Raw genomic sequence first — 17992 nt, 5'->3', positions numbered from 1 at the left:
ACAATGAACTGTCAAGTGAAAACACAAGTGCATATATTTGCTCGTGTTTTAAGTGCATGGACCCAGAGCGTGCAAGGGCATGGAATCTACCAAGTGTGAGGCTTGTCCTGTATGTGTATACTGTATGTGTCTGTGAGTGAGGAAAAAAAGTAGGTCCAGCTCCCTGTAAAACATACTGTATGAACAAGCAAAACAAGCACACCTGACTCAGTCTGTCCAGGAGCGGCCTCATCTTGATCCCCACGGCACCTCCCTTGCACAAAGTCCACTGGCTCCTCCAAAGGGCACCCTGAAAATGAAGAGACACAATTTGTGGTAAGAAAACAATGGTCTAAAATATTCAGCCACAATTTTAATATTACATTATGATGGATGAATAAGGGAAAATAACAAAGCAATATAATGCATACATTATTTTCTACTTGCCTGAATTATGAGAATAATGTTCTGTTCTGATTTGCTTCCTGTTGATGGAAAAATATTTCAATAAGAAATAAACTACATCATAAACATTAATGAACATTTTGTTTTGTCTAGCTAAATAAAACAATTAACACATGACAGATTTATTTGCGAGTAGAAGTTGTAATGAACAATCCATTCTTTCATTGAATTACAAAAACATGTTGCTGTGGGCTTCACACCGATAACTAGCTTCTTGTCAAAAAAAAGAAAGGAAAGAAAACTGCCAGCGAAGTCTCTTTTGTAATCGCAAGCTGATGCTCTCAAAGACCTCTGGCGCTTCTGTCAGTAAATGTGTGTTTTAAAAACATATTCTTGGGCATTTCTTCCAAACATTCAGCAGTATCGCCCCCTCATTCCCAATGCACATTAATTAACATTAATTCACTAACGTTAACGTTACTTCAGTGTCGCCGCCAAAAGTTTTACAGAGAACAATACCATGTTCTACTATGTTGACGACAGTTGATAAAAGTTATACCGTTAGGTTGGTGGTTTTTTAATATCCTAACTTTATATTAGTTAACTTTAGTTTTTATCAGGAAAAACTGCAGCCCTCCCACTACAGGCCAGCACGGACCAATGTAGCGTTATGCTAATTTGTTTTACTGAACTTACTTACTTACTTACTCAACTTAACTTAATTAACTTATGAGCAGTTACATATCTTGCGTCAAACTACATGCAGACGTATATTATCACAAATTTAAAACAGAACGCTACACCTTGCAGTGCTCTGTGAAGAGATCCTAACGGCCGGAGCCTGTTGTGCTGTGCGCATGCGTCGTCGTGCATGCGTTTCAAAACACTAGATTTTCAGAGTAAAGTTTATGTAATATTTTTAGGTTTATGCACGTACAACTATTAAACATTTAAATAGTATGAGGAAACATAAGTAAAACTTACTCTTCCCCCATAATTCATGTATTACGTTAATAAAATGTTTAATTTTACTTCAAAAACTCTAGTTCTTACTGAATGTTAAAAATATTAGGTATAAATTATGACAGTTACTCTAATAGAGTTTACAGCACCAAAAAGTCACTTTTTTCAGTGTATGCTCCTTCTACTACTAACATGTAAGACAGTCAACTAACATGTAACAGTCAAACTGACAGGCCCACACCTCAAACACTCAAGCCTCAAACACAAGGAAGCTTACATTCCATGCAGCTTGGGTTGCAACTCGCTAATTCCTCCTTCCACTAACATGTAATTAGTCAAACTGACAGGCCCACACCTCAAACACTCAAGCCTCAAACATGAGGAAGTTTACATTCCATGCAGCTTGGGTTGCAACTCGCTATGCTCCTCCTACTACTAACATGTACGGTAAGTACAAAAGACATTTGCCTTGCAGAAGAGAGTATGAAACCATTGCAGCCTGTGAACTTACATGTATGTGTGCACTACATACTTCATTCACCATCACGTCTGATGGTGAATGTCAACTGGATTTAGAGGACATGATGGATCATCCTGCAAAGATGTCAACTGTAGAAGAGCAGCAGCAGTGTTGTGTGTGTTTAGAGACGTGCAAAGATCCAGTGTCTCTCAGCTGTCATCACTGCTTCTGTGTCCACTGCTTGGACACACTCAGAGGACAACATGCAAGCAAGACATGTCCACTTTGCACAAGGAGAGCATCATTAGAACTACCATCATGGAACAACTTTGTTTTGGAGACAAAGGAGGACAACCTTGCGCACAACAAGACGGCCGACATTACAAGTGAAATGTCAACGGGATTTGTGGATGTTGTTAAGGCAGGAAGTCTGGCGCAACAAAGTCTAACAAGTAAAGAATTGTCGGGACTTGTCGAGTTGCTGCGGCCAATGAGGAAGTCGCAACAATTGTTGAGAAAATGGACACAAAAAGGATTGACAGCACGCAGCGGATCCTGCAGTTGGGTGCAAAGCATGTTATTGTTGAGTTGAGTTTGTGTTTATTTGGAACATGCATGCATGGGAAGCGCTACAGGTGCATTAAAACCAAAACAAACTGGCTAAAGAACAGCTTCATCCCCAGAGATAAATCCTGAACGGACTGCCACATTGGCCCTCATAACTGTTGTCACACCCAAGTCTTGTCTTGGGTTTTTCTGTCTTGTGATTTGCATGTTTTAGTTTGAAAAAAAAACTCTCCTCTCGTTTCAGGTCACTTGCCTTTCCTTTTGTGTCATCAGTCTGACGTCATCCCGGTTCCCTGATTGTTTCCACCTGTTCCCTATTACCCTCATGTGTCTTATAAGCCCACTCCTCCCTTTGTTCTGTGCCAGATTGTTTCGTTTATTCGTGCTCTCTAGACCCATGTTCCTGTCCATGCCTTGTCTTGCCTTGCCTCGTCTTGTGATTAAGTTCCTTTGATCTTGAATCCCTTCGTTACTATTTTGAGTTTTTCCTTTCTTCCTCCTCAGCAGAGTGATTTTTTGTTATTTAGTATATTCAGTCGAAGTGGTGAGTTTCAGTTATTTTTCATTCTTTCCTCAAATTTTTTGAGTGACTATTTTTGTTAATACTTTATTAGATTAGTTAGTGTAGAAATGTTCATAGCTATTTGTTTCTTCCTCCTGTTGGAGCGTTTTCTGTTTATACATTTTATAGCATATACGGCGCCAATTATAGTTCGTCTTTGTTTTTGTGTTTCCCTCCGTTCGGAGTGATTTTCGGTTGTTCCTATTTTATTGGAACCTTTTTTCGCCGATTAGTTTTTTGGTTAAATAGATATATTAATTCCTTGACTTTGGAGGTGAAAGGAAGCTGTCAAAATAAAAGCCTGTCAAAGTTCCCTACTCTGCATCTGAGTCCTATCCTTTTACCAAGCCTGACAACTGCCTTCTCTTCGGTGCAATAACCCATTCCACCAACCACCCTGGTTTTTTTTTTCATGTATATATTCATTTCACCCTATATTCATTGCACTTCTATATTTTTTATATTTTTATATATTTACACATTGTTTTCCTAGCATGCACACATCGCACTGTAAGGAATGGCCTCAATCTTGTTACCCTGCGTAATGACAATAAAGCTGATTCTGATTCTGATATCACACTTTCTAGTTTCTCTATTCAACATGTTGGAAGTGTCAGGCTTGTTCCTGACAGTTTGGTTATGTTTTAGTTTTTCCTCTGTTTGTTTTATTTCCTGTCAGTGCTCTTTTTTTGATTCAGTTTCCTGCTTGTCTCCCCGAGCGCTGATTCCTCTCAGCTGCGGCTGATTGGCACCTGGCCACACCTGCTGTCAATCAGTCGACTGCTATTAAAACCTGCCTTGCCCTCCACCAGGGGCGTCACTAGCTTTTAAGGACAGGGGGGGACTTTGCCCCCAGGAGATGCACAGGATGCGAGCGAATGTTACGCACGCGCACAAAACTTCACAAACGGCTAACAAAGACTTAGAAATTATTCATTGTTATTATTATTTTTTTTTTTAAATGCACGGGACGAAATGAAATGCTCCCCGGGACGATGGCTTTTAACCATTTATTTTCTTTTTCTTTTTATGTATTTATTCATTTTACATTTTATATTAAATGTCTTGGTTTTTCCTCCCTCTGAAAATCCTATTAAATGTTTAACAAGCCATCCTATAGTATTAAAACAGCTGTTAATGTAACAATACAATAAAACAAATATATTTAATGATGTTTTTTTCATTATTTTAACAATAGGCTAATGTATATTACTTTATATAGATTCTACAAGAAACACAAAACTTAAAAAAATAAATGATTTACAATTGCACACACAAGGTTTTGTGCAGCTTCACTCATTGTAAAGGAAGATAATGTGCTTCTTACACCTGCAGGACCGCAAGCAAGGTCGCAGAGAAAATGCGGACTGGAATTTGAGTGATGTGGGCATTTTCTATATGAACAAGTGGAATGGATTGGATACCGACGCACGAAAGGGGCTCTCTACCTTACGCTACGAAGTGAGGGGAAACTGAGTGAATAATAACAGATTATATGATTATTTATTTAAACTCATATTTGGGCCACTTTATAATGAATATGTCGGCATTTATTTGTAAAAAAAAAAACACCAAATTATTTAGGGGGGCTTAAGAATATTTTAGGGGGGCTTGAGCCCCCCTAAAATAGGCCTAACAACGCCAATTGCATGCCCTCCACACTGCAAAAACTGAAATCTAAGTAAGATGAAATATCTCAAATAAGGGGTATTGTAGCTGTTGCTGAGAGTTTGCATGCTTTAAATATGTGTCATAAATATTAATAAATAAGTTAATGATGCAGAGTTATAAAATATTATTAGAAAATGTGTGATTGCAAAATCTCCTGAGCAAAATGTAAATTTATTGAGTTAATTGTGTTGCAAAGCGGAACGATTGTTGTGATGTTGCGACCCCACGGACAGTAAATAAGGCAGAAGATGCAAGAGGGGAGGGTGCTTGAGCACGTTGTCTTCAGCTCCTCAAAAGATTTAAGTGTATTCGATGATTTGTGCAAAACTTCAAGCAAGTGATTATTAGAACCTCTTTTCGTTACAAGCAGCCAACGAGGTATTGTATTTTTGTAATTGAATTTATTTCTGAGTGTTTATTGATGTGAAATCAAAGTCTGATGTATTGTACTGTATTTTGCAAGTTCTCACGGCGTGTCGGCGTGGATGGTGTGTACAGCAAGAAGGAGGAGTCAATAAACGCCTGTTTTACAAAAAAGAACTTTCCTGTGTTGCCGTGTACCGAAAAGAGCTACAGGTATGTTTGCTTATTTTCTGTCTGATAAGATCATTCTTCTCACTAAGCAGATTTTATGTTAGAGTGTTTTACTTGTTTTAAGTGTTTTGCTCCTAAATGATCTCAGTAAGATATTACAGCTTGTTGCTGAGATGTGATGACCTATATTGAGTAAAACATGCTTGAAACGAGAATATAAACTGATGCAAAGCTGTGTCATCAACACTCACAAGTATAAAACTACTTTTTTTAAAGTAATCATTTCTTATTTCAAGCATGAAAAAAAAATCATGATGCCGAGCGCATATCATTATGTCAAGATAATGGCACTAGCATTTACTTCATTTAAGAATATTTTTCAACATATTCAGCAAAAAGGTCTCTTTTTTTTTTTTCTACCAAGAAAAGTGCACTTGTTATTAGTGATAATATACTTATTTTAAGGTATTTTTGGGTTCATTGAGGTTAGCTAATTTTACTTGTTTTGGAAAGTCTTGACAAGCCAAATTTTCTTGTTCTATTGGCAGATAATTTTGCTGAGTTCAAATAAAATACCCCTCATTTTTGTATTTTTTTTTCTTGATTTTGAACACTGACTTTTTGCAGTGTAGTCAGTGCTGCAGTATTGTCGCTGTATGCTGTGGACTACTAGCTGTATGCTTCTAGCTGTAAGCTGTATGCTGTGTCCTGGGCATGACGTTAAAGTGCATCCGGCAGTGGGGTCTTGGGGCACTAGGAGGTTAAACCCTTTACTACTGTTACCCCAGGTGGCCCTTGGCAAAGGCCTAGTACCTTACTGCCCCCTAAACAGGGATACGGTGAAGACCTCAACGGCTGTAATGGCGGAAGAAGGCTGCAGCAGAAAAGGGTCCCCAGTCGTCTTGGACTCCATGCCACTGGACCCTGACCACATTCTGTCAAGGTGCACCAGTCTCCCCACGTTAAACTAAGTCACGCACAGGCATCCTCCATAAAGGGATACACCCCTACCAGGAGGATCGTCATACTCGTTCGAATGACCGCCGATGATGATGATGATGAAATAAGATTATCTAGAAAATGAATGGATGGTTGAAATAAACTCAGAATGTTCATCATGGTTCTTCTTCTTTGTACTTTGTAAACACTTTAAGTTTGAAGAGTTTTCTTGAAGTGGATTATATTAGTACATTGTTTCATTTATTTGCTTAATCCATTCCATCATCAAATTCCACATACTGATATACCGAAGGTCTTAATGTCAGGTGTGTCACTGACACGTTGACGAAAAAAGAATAATGGAGAATAGGGATGTCCCAATCCAGGTTTTTGCACTTCCGATCCGATCCGATACCGATACTGACCGATACCGATACTGACCGATAATGGCCTATCCGAGCATGTATTAAAGTTATTTAGCCTACTTAGTTGTCAGAATCATGTTGAAAAGGGTTTTAGTACTCTTGATAACAACTAGCCAGCTGAATTAGGGGAGTTTGAATAATACACAATGGTTGGTAACAAGAAACTGACCTGTTTATTCAAGGATAAACACAAAATAGACAAAATTATACATGACAAACAGGAATGGCATCATCGAACCACCTCATCTGGCTCCTCTCCATGTGGAGGAGCAGTGGCTTTACTTTGAGCTCCTCCCGGATGACAGAGCTTCTCACCCTATCTCTAAGGGAGAGCCCCGCCACCCGGCGGAGGAAACTCATTTGGGCCGCTTGTACCCGTGATCTTGTCCTTTTGGTCATAACCCAAAGCTCATGACCGTAGGCGAGGATGGGAACGTAGATCGACAGGTAAATTGAGAGCTTTGCTTTCCGGCTCAGCTCCTTCTTCACCACAACGGATCGATACAGCGTCCGCATTACTGAAGACGCCTGTCGATCTCACCATCCACTCTTCCCTCACTCGTGAACAAGACTCCGAGGTACTTGAACTCCTCCACTTGGGGCAGGGTCTCCTCCCCAACCCGGAGATGGCACTCCACCCTTTTCCGGGCGAGAACCATGGACTCGGACTTGGAGGTGCTGATTCTCATCCCAGTCGCTTCACACTCGGCTGCGAACCGATCCAGTGAGAGCTGAAGATCCTGGCCAGATGAAGCCATCAGGACCACATCATGTTTAAAAAGCAGAGACCTAATCCTGCAGCCACCAAACCGGATCCCCTCAACGCCTTGACTGCGCCTAGAAATTCTGTCCATAAAAGTTCAGAACAGAATGGGTGACAAAGGGCAGCCTTGGCGGAGTCCAACCGTCACCGGAAACGTGTCCGACTTACTGCCGGCAATGCGGACCAAGCTCTGACACTGATCATACAGGGAGCGGACCGCCACAATAAGACAGTCCGTTACCCCATACTCTCTGAGCACTCCCCACAGGACTTCCCGAGGGACACGGTCGAATGCCTTCTCCAAGTCCACAAAGCACATGTAGACTGGTTGGGCAAACTCCCATGCACCCTCAAGGACCCTGCCCAGAGTATAGAGCATATATTTATATACACATACATCTATATACACATATATCTATATACACATACAAAAGGCAAACAGGGATTCAATCGCGCATCATAGTACAGATGTTCTTACAGGACAGTCCGCGGTCCTGTCTTTACTTCCGGTTCCGGTGTCGGATTATGAAAACCCATAAATTTTGGTCTGACAGAATCCATAAATTTTCTACCGCTTGTCCCTTTCGGGGTCACGGGGGGTGCTGGAGCCTATCTCCAGTTTTCTCATTGTATCCCATTGGGTTGAGTTTTTCCTTGCCCTGACGTGGGATCTGAGCCGAGGATGTCGTTGTGGCTGGTGCAGCCCTTTGAGACACTTTTGATTAAGGGCTATGTATAAACTTTGATTGATTGATCTCGGCTGCACATGGACAAACCCTGGACAAGTCGCCACCTCATCACAGGGCCAACACAGATAGGCAGACAACATTCCCACTCACATTCACACACTAGGGCACGGGTGTCAAAGGTACGGCCCGAGGGGCTGGCTCAGGCCCGTGAACAGGTTTTATTTTACTTATGCTAAGTAAAAAAATTAACCTGAAATTCTTGAATGAAAGATACAGCTGTTCTAAATGTGTCCACTGGATGTCGCAATAGCAATCATTTGTATTTTTGTAGATGATGCTACATATGTACAAAATAAACCACATAATGTTAATACATCAGTCGAGGAAAATGATCAAACTACATAAATAACAGCACGGTGATACAAGGGTTAGTGCATGTGCCTCACAATATCAAGGTCCTGAGTTCAATCCTGGGCTCAGGATATTTCTGTGTGGAGTTTCCATGTTCTCCCCATGACTGCGTGGGTTCCCTCCAGGTACTCTGGCTTCCCCCAACCTCTAAAGACATGCAGTGTCTGACCATGTCTGTGACCCAGACCGCTCTGGCTGCAGTGCCCTCTGCTGGGTGTTCAGTTAAGTTAAAAGTTAAAGTTAAAGTACCAATGATTGTCACACATTCCAGGTGTGGTGAAATTTGTCCTCTGCATTTGACCCACCCCCTTGATTACCCCCTGGGAGGTGAGGGGAGCAGTGAGCAGCAGCGGTGGCCGCGCCAGGGAATCATTTTTGGGGATTTAACCCCCAATTCCAACCCTTGATGCTGAGTGCCAAGCAGGGAGGTAATGGCTCCTATTTTTGTAGTCTTTGGTATGACTCGGCCGGGGTTTGAACCCACAACCTACCAATCTCAGGGCGGACACTCTAACCACTAGGCCAGTGAGTAGGTCCAAGGGGAGTGTTTAGGTCACATTTATTTGTGCATCTGGTTTGTGGTAGGAATGTCTCATTGACACAAAAGCAAAAAAGCTGTGCAAATTCAGTACAAATACAAAATCAAGCATATTTATCCTCAAATCTGAAAAATATATTTACAAGTACACGTTTATTCATACAAATTCTTGATTTATTTGTATGTCACATTTTTGTATTTATAAATTATATTTGTATATATTTTCAAATCTCAAAAATATGTTTACAAATACACGTTTATTTATACAAATTATTTATTTTATTTGTATATCACATTTGTATATGTATATTTATTAATACATGCATATATATCATACTTGCCAACCTTGAGACCTCCGATTTCGGGAGGTGGGGGGACACCAGCAGATGACATGGCACCCCAAACCATCACTGATGGTGGAAACTTTACACTAGACTTCAGGCAACGTGGATCCTGTGCCTCTCCTGTCTTCCTCCAGACTCTGGGACCTCGATTTCCAAAGGAAATGCAAAATTTGCATGGTTGGGTGATGGTTTGGGGTGCCATGTCATCTGCTGGTGTCGGTCCACTCTGTTTCCTGAGATCCAGGGTCAACGCAGCCGTCTACCAGCAAGTTTTAGAGCACTTCATGCTTCCTGCTGCTGACCTGCTCTATGGAGATGGAGATTTCAAGTTCCAACAGGACTTGGCGCCTGCACACAGCGCAAAATCTACCCGTGCCTGGTTTACGGACCATGGTATTTCTGTTCTAAATTGGCCCGCCAACTCCCCCGACCTTAGCCCCATAGAAAATCTGTGGGGTATTGTGAAAAGGAAGATGCAAAATGCCAGACCCAAAAACGCAGAAGAGTTGAAGGCCACTATCAGAGCAACCTGGGCTCTCATAACACCTGAGCAGTGGCAGAAACTCATCGACTCCATGCCACGCCGCATTAACGCAGTAATTGAGGCAAAAGGAGCTCCAACCAAGTATTGAGTATTGTACATGCTCATATTTTTCATTTTCATACTTTTCAGTTGGCCAACATTTCTAAAAATCCCTTTTTTGTATTAGCCTTAAGTAATATTCTAATTTTGTGACACACGGAATTTTGGATTTTCATTTGTTGCCACTTCAAATCATCAAAATTAAATGAAATAAACATTTGAATGCATCAGTCTGTGTGCAATGAATAAATATAATGTACAAGTTACACCTTTTGAATGCAATTACTGAGATAAATCAAGTTTTTCAAAATATTCTAATTTACTGGCTTTTACCTGTATATATAGGTTGATGTGAGACAATTCTATTTCCATACTCATTGTCATCTGAAAATGACTAATAAAGGAATCTGCATACAAGTCATGATGTACATTGCTGCTGTAAAATAAGCATTCACATTAATAAAAGACTTGTTTTATTCTACTTCTGTCTTCTGTAGTGTATCACACATGAAATGATTGACATTTATTCTATTGTCTCCAATGTGTGAAACATATCTTGATTGAATTATGAAGGACTACTTTCACATGCCAACTGTCATATAACTGAAACCAGCCAGCCGTTTTGTTTGAGCGGGAACAATCCACCAATCACGTCCACAACACATGAGAAACGCCCCCAAAGAACGGAATCAACCAATCACGTCCAAAGAGGAAATGCAGCAACTAATAATATAATGAGAGAATCTTTGGAGGTGGATTCAAAATTATTTCTGTTGTTCCCACACGTGTTTGTAAGAGATTAGCAGAAGTCAGCAGAAAGTAAGAAAGAATTAAAATACAAAGACGGACTTATTGAATAATCATTTTTTGGGATCTACTGAAAGAGGATCTGCAAGTCTTGGACAGGTGAGATTCTCAACGAGGGACATTCTGAAGACAGTTTCTCTGAGTTTGTCTTCTAAACCTCTTTATGTGACTCTGCGTTTAGAGGACATGATGGATCATCCTGCAAAGATGTCAACTGTAGAAGAGCAGCAGCAGTGTTTAGAGACGTGCAAAGATCCAGTGTCTCTCAGCTTGGACACACTCAGAGGACAACATGCAAGCAAGACATGTCCACTTGGCACAAGGAGAGCATCTTTCGAACTACCACCATGGAACAACTTTGTTTTGGAGACAAAGGAGGACAACCTGGGACACAATAAGAGAACAAACATTAAAAATTCGGAATGAAGATGAGAGAAAATACAAATCAAGATGAACAAGCATTGTGGAGAAAGAATGTGCAGGAAGGGAATGTTGAACAATGAAATGTTTACTGAAGCTGGACATGTTAAAAAGTGTAAATAGAGCTGATGTGGTACAAGAACTGGACTTCTTGGTTCAAAGTAGTCAACCTGGGACTTTCAGTACAGATCAAAAGTTTGGTTGAAAATAAAACGTTCATTAAATTAATTCTTGTTTCTGGTGATGGTTTTTATATTAGTATTATCTTGATTTTGTATGTACTTTGTCATATTTTATTCAATATGGTACTTTTTCATCACTTACAATATTGTTTGTTTTTGGTACACTAATGTATATATTGTTGGCCATTGGTTCTTTGTTTATCTATTTTTATATTGCTGTTTTTTTATCTTTGGTATGAACATTATTATGTAAACACCAAGTTATTGTTTTTTGTTGTTGCTATTTTTGTATTACAAAATGTTATTATCGATCATGTTGTACTGCATTGTAATCTTTTGTTTTGTGATTGTGATGTTTTTTGTTGGTGTAGACTAATGGTGATCCTTAATAAACTGAACTAAACTTCTGTCCGTCGTAATGTCTTAAGACTTAAGACGTACATTACAGGCCAAAAGTTTGGACACACCTTCTCGTTCAATGCGTGTTCTTTGTTTTCATGACTATTTACATTGTAGGTTGTCACTGAAGGCATTGATTGATTGATTGATTGATTGATTGGGGTGTTACCACTAAATGGTAACACCCCAATAAGTTTTTCAACTTGTTTAAGTCGGCATCAAAACTATGACACCTGTGAAGTGAAAACCATCTCAGGTGACTACCTCTTGAAGCTTACAGATGTGTAAAAAAAACTCAGAAGTTACTTTTTAGTGAGTTTATTTAGCATGCAGTTGCATTTTCAAGACACTAGATGGCAGGAGTGTAGAAGCCATTGAACGCTACAAAGAGAGTAGTTGGAGAGCCACTAGTTAGATGAAGTTTGACAAGTCGAGTGTGTGTGTGTGTGTGTGTGTGTGTGTGTGTGTGTGTGTGTGTGTGTGTGTGTGTGTGTGTGTGATATACTCTACAATATGTTGTAAAAAAAATATACAATACCATGAATTGATTAAAGTGGACCCCGACTTAAACACGTTGAAAAACGTATTGGGGTGTTACCATTTAGTGGTCAATTGTACGGAATATGTACTGTACTGTGCAATCTACTAATACAAGTTTCAATCAATCAATCAAAAAAAAAAAGACTATTAAAACAGTCCATTAGAAATGAATGTAGAAAAAGCATTGTTGATTTAGACAATGCTTTAAACATGGTCAATGTCGCCCTCTAGTGGTAGGATGGGGTAACTGCCGCGGAACAGGAAGTATGTCGCCATTAAAGAGGGCGAAAGTTGAGCTGGCGAATTATATCCTCATGCAGAAACATTGTTGCAAACAAACACTCAGTTAAGGCCACATTTAACACATTATAGCATTAATAACAGTGTTATATTTGCCGGATACTTACATTTTAGTCAAGAACGCACACAGTGCAAAGCGACAAACAGGACATGACGTCCCAGAGTAGATCGCCAAAATAAGAGCATAGGAAACCTAGCATCGTAAAACTGAGTCAGAATAAAAATAAAAATAAAACACACAACTGCAATATCATCCAACTGAAATATCATCAAGCTGCAATATCATCCAACTGCGAGGTTGCCTGGAGGTGTTGTTTTAGTGCGGTTTTGAAGGAGGATAGAGATGCCCTTTCTTTTACACCTGTTGGGAGTGCGCGTGAGCGGGTCTTTTCTACAGCCGGAGAAATAATAACTAAGAAGAGACGACTGAAGTGTTGATATCAACCAAACTTACCCCCCCCCCCCCCCCCCCCCCCCCCCCCTCTATATCCCACAGCCCGGATTGTAAATAATGTAAATAATTCAATGTTTATACTCTGATGATTAACTTGTGTGATGACTGTATTATGATGATAGTATATATCTGTATCATGAATCAGGGACCCCGACTTAAACAAGTGTAAAAACGTATTGGGGTGTTACCATTTAGTGGTCAATTGTACGGAATATGTACTTCACTGTGCAACCTACTAATAAAAGTCTCAATCAATCAATGAAAGAAATAGTCTAAAATTGAATACGTTGGAAAAACTGTTTTTTTTTTAATAAAAATGTGTAAAAAAATTAATTTTAAAAAATCCCAGTCCACAAGCATCCTCAGTCACAACACATTCTCTTAGATGTCCTTGTTATGATACATGTTCACATTTTTTATTGACTGTATCTAAAAAAGATACAAATATATTTTTATTTAAATGAAGATATGAACTATTCCTAAATGAAATACAATGACTTGGTTTATATTATTGTATGTACTAGGTCATAAAATCAGTGTCAGTTGAGTCGGTCCATAGGTTGCCTGTAGGGATTTTTAATGTCCAGCAGATGTCAGTATTTAGTGACACAGTATCGACACAGTATCAATACAGTTTTGCAATGTGTTGAAACGCTTCATGACGCCTCATCAACCCATCACTACCAACTACTCTCTTTGTAGCGTTCAATGGCTTCTACACTCCTGCCATCTAGTGTCTTGGAAATGCAACTGCATGCTAAATAAACTCACTAAAAAGTAACTTCTGAGTTTTTTTTTACACATCTGTAAGCTTCAAGAGGTAGTCACCTGAGATGGTTTTCACTTCACAGGTGTCATAGTTTTGATGCCGACTTAAACAAGTTGAAAAACTTATTGGGGTGTTACCATTTAGTGGTAACACCCCAATCAATCAATCAATCAATCAATCAATCAATCAATCAATCAATGCCTTCAGTGACAACCTACAATGTAAATAGTCATGAAAATAAAGAACACGCATTGAACGAGAAGGTGTGTCCAAACTTTTGGCCTGTAATGTACGTCTTAAGTCTTAAGACATTACGACGGACAGAAGTTTATAGTTCAGTTTATTAAGGATCACCATTAGTCTACACCAAAAAAAAAACATCACAATCACAAAACAAAAGATTACAATGCAGTACAACATGATCGATAATAACATTTTGTAATACAAAAATAGCAACAACAAAAAACAATAACTTGGTGTTTACATAATAATGTTCATACCAAAGATAAAAAAAACAGCAATATAAAAATAGATAAACAAAGAACCAATGGCCAACAATATATACATTAGTGTATCAAAAACAAACAATATTGTAAGTGATGAAAAAGTACCATACTGAATAAAATATGACAAAGTACATACAAAATCAAGATAATACTAATATAAAAACCATCACCAGAAACAAGAATTAATTTAATGGACGTTTCATTTTCAACCAAACTTTTGATCTGTACTGAAAGTCCCAGGTTGACTACTTTGAACCTAGAAGTCCAGTTCTTGTACCACATCAGCTCTATTTACACTTTTTAACATGTCCAGCTTCAGTAAACATTTAATTGTTCAACATTCCCTTCCTGCACATTCTTTCTCCACAATGCTTGTTCATCTTGATTTGTATTTTCTCTCATCTTCATTCCAAATTTGTAATGTTTGTTCTCTTATTTTGTCCCAGGTTGTCCTCCTTTGTCTCCAAAACAAAGTTGTTCCATGGTGGTAGATCGAAAGATGCTCTCCTTGTGCCAAGTGGACATGTCTTGCTTGCATGTTGTCCTCTGAGTGTGTCCAAGCAGAGAGACACTGGATCTTTGCACGTCTCTAAACACTGCTGCTGCTCTTCTACAGTTGACATCTTTGCAGGATGATCCATCATGTCCTCTAAACACATAAAGAGGTTTAGAAGACAAACTCAAAGAAACTGTCTTCAGAATGTCCCTCGTTGAGAATCTCACCTGTCCAAGACTTGCAGATCCTCTTTCAGTAGATCCCAAAAAATGATTATTCAATAAGTCCGTCTTTGTATTTTAATTCTTTTTTACTTTCTGATGACTTCTGGTAATCTCTTACAAACACGTGTGGAAACAACAGAAATAATTTTGAATCCACCGCCAAAGATTCTCTCATTATATTATTAGTTGCTGCATTTCCTCTTTGGACGTGATTGGTTGAGTCCGTTCTTTGGGGGCGTTGCTCATGTGTTGTGGACGTGATTGGTGGATTGTTCCCGCTCAAACAAAACGGCTGGCTGGTTTCAGTTATATGACAGTTGGCATGTGAAAGTAGTACTTCATAATTCAATCAAGATATGTTTCACACATTGGAGACAATAGAATAAATGTCAATCATTTCATGTGTGATACACTACAGAAGACAGAAGTAGAATAAAACAAGTCTTTTATTAATGTGAATGCTTATTTTACAGCAGCAATGTACATCATGACTTGTATGCAGATTCCTTAATTAGTCATTTTCAGATGACAATGAGTATGGAAATAGAATTGTCTCACATCAACATATATATATACCGTATTTTCCGCACTATTAGCCGCACCTAAAAACCACAAATTTACTCAAAAGCTGACAGTGCGGCTTATAACCCGGTGTGCTTTATATATGGATTAATATTAAGATTCATTTTCATAAAGTTTCGGTCTCGCAACTACGGTAAACAGCCGCCATCTTTTTTCCCCGTAGAAGAGGAAGTGCTTCTTCTTCTACGCAAGCAACCGCCAAGGTAAGCACCCGCCCCCATAGAACAGGAAGCGCTTCTTCTTCTACTGTAAGCAACCACCCGCCCGCGTAGAAGAAGAAGAAGAAGCGCGCGGATATTACGTTTCATTTCCTTTGTGTGTTTACATCTGTAAAGACCACAAAATGGCTCCTACTAAGCGACAGGTTTCCGGTTCATGAAAAGACGCAATCTCTCCATCCGCACACGGACTACTATTTCACAGCAACTGCCTAAAGACTTTCAAGAAAAGCTGGCTACTTTCCGTGCATATTGTAAAAACAAGATAGCTGAAAAAAAGATCCGGCCAGAGAACATTATCAACATGGACGAGGTTCCACTGACTTTTGATATTCCTGTGAACCGCACTGTGGATACAACGGGAGCACGTACGGTGAATATTCGCACCACAGGGAATGAGAAGTCATCCTTCACTGTGGTTCTAGCTTGCCATGCTAATGGCCAGAAACTTCCACCCATGGTGATATTCAAAAGGAAGACCTTGCCAAAAGAGACCTTTCCAGCCGGCGTCATCATAAAAGCTAACTCGAAGGGATGGATGGATGAAGAAAAGATGAGCGAGTGGTTAAGGTAAGTTTACGCGAAGAGGCCGGGTGGCTTTTTTCACGCAGCTCCGTCCATGTTGATATACGACTCCATGCGCGCCCACATCATGCTGGTTTTTAATATATTATTAAAGTTTGACTGACCTATCTGACTGTTTTTTTGACATTCCTTTAGCGCAGTTAGATGCGGCTTATAACACGGGGCGGCTTATGGTGCGGAAAATACGGTATATATATATATATATATATATACCAGTGACGTGCGGTGTGGTTGATGGCTGGTGAGGCACTGACTTCATCACAGTCAGATTTACAAACATATGAACCCTAAAGAGTATCTTATTCACCATTTGATTGGCAGTAGTTAACGGGTTATGTTTAAAAGCTCATACCAGCATTCTTCCCTGCTTGGCACTCAGCATCAAGGCTTGGAATTGGGGGTTAAATCACCAACAATTATTCCCGGGCGCGGCGCCGCTGCTGCCCACTGCTCCCCTCACCTCCCAGGGGGTGATCAAGGGGATGGGTCAAATGCAGAGGACACATTTCATTACACCTAGTGTGTGTGTGACAATCATTGCTACTTTAACTTAACTTTAACTTTACACATACAAACTGTAGCACACAAAAAAGCACATTTAATTAAAAAAAACGTTATTATGGTCTTACCTTTACTTATAAATGAAGTCCACAACTAAAGCCCTCACTTCAACTTTCCACGTGCAAGATTGAATCTATTTAAAAAAGTGTAACCGAGGGTTTATAAATGTGGCCTATACTGTATGAAACTACAAAATAACAAACACGGAGGCTCCAGTTTACACGAGGACCACTTTATTTACCTTCTTTCGAAAACCTCCGCTCCACTCCGTGTCACATCACTTCCGCTCTTAGTGCCTTCAAAATAAGAGCTCAAGGCATATACTGTATAACAGCGCATAACAGGAACTTAACATCACAAAGAGGAAAGCCCATGGAAATAGGTTACAAAAGTTATTTAATAAGAAGCCAAAAAGTGCAAAAACAATAATGTTCGTGTTGGAGGAGTTGTGAATTAGGTACACCTGCAGTTTTTTTGCCTGGGGTCCAGGCAAAAAAACATCACAATCACAAAAGAAAAGATTACAGTAAGTACTATAATGAATGAAATATGATACACTGAAATTCAAGTATTTCTTTTATATATATACATATATATATAATTTATCATGTATTTATTTACACATATACACACATAACACTCCTCTACTCATTGTTGTATTTGAAAGTGCAATGCTTTGCAGCCAGTAGCCCAGCCTTTGACGGAGCATAGGTATGGGCAGCATCTGTGAAATGTAATTTGCAGGAAAGGAGTGAGTTTAGGGTTGAATTGCCCATCCTCGTTTTATTCTTTGTCACTATCTTTCTAACCATGCTCAACACCCTCTCTGATGACTTGCAAACGTACTTCTTCTTCGTACTCCTCGTCGCCATGACTGTCTCTTCTTCGTTCTTCTGCTTCGTCTCCTTCTTGTTGCCGTAGATGTTGTGACGTGACTTGGCCGGCACGAAAAGCAAACGTGACGACAGGCTGTCCTCCCTCAGGTCCGGCTGGAAATCGGGAGAAATTCGGGAGAATGGTTGCCCCGGGAGATTTTCGGGAGAGGCACTGAAATTCGGGAGTCTCCCGGAAAAATCGGGAGAGTTGGCAAGTATGATTGTTCGACTTTGCTGTCTT

At 39.7% G+C, this 17992-nt stretch overlaps 1 long non-coding RNA gene across 1 annotated transcript; it reads right to left on the bottom strand.

Annotated features, from left to right (window-relative positions):
- Positions 1-203: 203 nt before the first annotated feature.
- LOC140677467 (uncharacterized) lies at positions 204-624 on the bottom strand. Its single transcript, XR_012049263.1, has 2 exons — positions 427-624; positions 204-289 (listed from the first exon to the last, which is right to left on the bottom strand). It is a non-coding gene; the product is annotated as an uncharacterized lncRNA (long non-coding RNA).
- Between the last annotated feature and the right edge of the window lie 17368 nt (positions 625-17992).

The sequence above is a fragment of the Nerophis lumbriciformis genome, linkage group LG03, assembly GCF_033978685.3.
Source record: "Nerophis lumbriciformis linkage group LG03, RoL_Nlum_v2.1, whole genome shotgun sequence".
NCBI lineage: Eukaryota > Metazoa > Chordata > Actinopteri > Syngnathiformes > Syngnathidae > Nerophis > Nerophis lumbriciformis.
The sequence above is the reverse complement of the archived record's forward strand: the minus strand, read 5'-3'. Positions and strand labels throughout refer to the sequence as shown.